We start from the raw sequence: 2,500 nt of genomic DNA, 5'->3' as shown, positions 1-2,500 counted from the left end.
GTTGGAATGGCCTCCAAATGTCCCCAAATGAATACCATGAAATTCTTGGTGCACGAAAGTTTTGAGTTCGGAGGGTTTTGCACATGGCCAAGGTTGGCGGTGCACCGCGGCATAGCTAAATGGCTTGGTGGGGAGTTTTGTGAAAAAATGAAATTCGTGGTTTTTGAGATGTGAGGGTTGGAATGGCCTCCAAATGCCCCCAAATGAATACCATGAAATTCTTGGTGCACGAAAGTTTTGAGTTCGGAGGGTTTTGCACATGGCCAAGGTTGGCGGTGCACCACGGCATAGCTAGATGGCTTGGTGGGGAGATTTGTGAAAAAATGAAATTCGTGGTTTTTGAGATGTGAGGGTTGGAAAGGCCTCCAAATGCCCCCAAATGAGTACTGTAAAAGTGTTGGTGCACAAAAGTTTTGAATTGGATGCATTTTGCACTTGGCCAAGTTGGTCGGTGCACCGCGACTAGATAGGTTGGTGCCAAAATTTGTCAAATTTAAGACCTTGGCCAAACTGAATGAAATTTTGTGGGGAGGTTCCTGATATTGTTTAGTGGTGGACTGGAAAAAATGAGGTCGAAATTCGAAGTCTACATGTGCTTTTCTATTTTTCCCGATTTTACACATACCCGGTAAGTAAAAAAAATAAAAAAAATAGTTCCCCTTCGAGAAAAATTATGAAATTTGGTGAGCAAGGAGATACCATTATTCTACGAATTACTGCAAAAAATCGCATCAAAATTCGAAGTATAGCCCGAGATATGGACTTATGTCTGCTCAAAAAAAGTGTATCTACTTGTACAATTTTGCCTTTTGCATATTAACCTCTTATAGGGGGGGAGTGCTCCTTGAGCCGGCCAGCTCCACACTGGCAGGTTTTAAAGGGAGCTTGATGAGGCCTCCCCCCTCACGTGGTGCGTGCGTTAGCATGTTTATCATGGCACAACTAGCCTCTTCATAGTTGTTGAGCTTTATTAATACCAACACACGGTCGTCACTGATCGTTGGTTAGCTCGGCAGCTAGTCCCTCGGATATTGTGGAAAGTTATTTTCATGCCTAGCGATGCTTGACCCTGCGTCACTTGATGTTTCCATTTGCTTGCTTGCCCATGGTAGGTGGGGGGTGGACCGTCTTGTGGTGTGGTGTCTTGCGAACGTGAGGGTGTGTGAGTTGTAATCGAGATGCACTTGCTGGCTGGCTCCATGCCTTGCGTATCGAACGGTCAAGCATGCATCTCTTCCATTTTCACCCGTTGCCTTGGGTGATATTGGTTGATCAGTCCCTGTGTTGCCTACCCACTAGACGGTACTTCTGTGGTTGCTTCGAATTCTATCTTTCCATCACGAAGAGGTGTTGGAGGATCCTAATGTCACGCACGTGTTCCATCTAGTGAAACATCTCAGTGATGCACGTGTTGTGGCTAGTTCTTTTGGATGCGGTGCATTATATGAACTCGGGTTTACTTTAGCGACCCAGTCAACATAATTCGGTTGTGTCCCTTGATTGAGACGTTGTCCTTGAACTTGTTGTGAACAATATCGTTCTTCCACAACCCGTCGTCTTGAGTGCGATGGAAGGCAAATAAGATGTGCTTTGGCATGTCATGCACGTACTCGATTGCGGGAAGTGTGAGAAAGTGTTGTTGACAACCCGTGGGAAATGGAATGTGGCAAATCGTGATGAGCTCTTCGTGGATCTGCGAAGAAGACGACCTTTGGGCCTGTTGGAAACGAGGGAGGCGATGTTGAACTGCGAAGAAGATGGACTTTTGGGTTGTTTGAATCAATGGGAGGCCACGCGAGAACTCCGAATACTATGGACTCTTGGGTTGTTGGAAGCAACGGGAGGCCCCGCTAGAACTCCGAATACTACGGACTCTTGGGTTGTTGGAAGCAAGGGGAGGCCCCGCTAGAACTCCGAATACTATGGACTCTTGGGTTGTTGGAAGCAAGGGGAGGTCCCGCTAGAACTCCGAATACTACGGACTCTTGGGTTGTTGGAAGCAAGGGGAGGCCCCGCTAGAACTCCGAATACTATGGACTCTTGGGTTGTTGGAAGCAAGGGGAGGCCCCGCTAGAACTCCGAATACTATGGACTCTTGGGTTGTTGGCAACGACAACTTGGGGGGATGACACTGGAAAAGAGTGAACTAGGCCAAACTGCGAACAAGGCAACTTGGGGGGATGACACTGGAAAAGAGTGAACTAGGCCAAACTGCGAACAAGGCAACTTGGGGGGATGATGCTGGAAAAGAGTGAACTAGACCGAACTGCGAACAAGGCAACTTGGGGGGATGACGCTGGAAAAGAGTGAACTAGGCCGAACTGCGAACAAGACAACTTGGGGGGATGATGCTGGAAAAGAGTGAACTAGGCCGAACTGCGCCCAAGGCAACTTGGGGGGATGACGCTGGAAAAGAGTGAACTTGGCCAAACTGCGAGGAGGGCAACTTAGAGGAAAGTTGGAAACGAGGGAGACTTAGCCGAACTGCGAAGAAGGCAGG

This window comes from Vigna unguiculata, unplaced genomic scaffold, assembly GCF_037176805.1.
Source record: "Vigna unguiculata cultivar grain cowpea cultivar isolate G323 ecotype 2 unplaced genomic scaffold, ASM3717680v1 ptg000056l, whole genome shotgun sequence".
Classification (NCBI taxonomy): domain Eukaryota; kingdom Viridiplantae; phylum Streptophyta; class Magnoliopsida; order Fabales; family Fabaceae; genus Vigna; species Vigna unguiculata.
The sequence above is the reverse complement of the archived record's forward strand: the minus strand, read 5'-3'. Positions refer to the sequence as shown.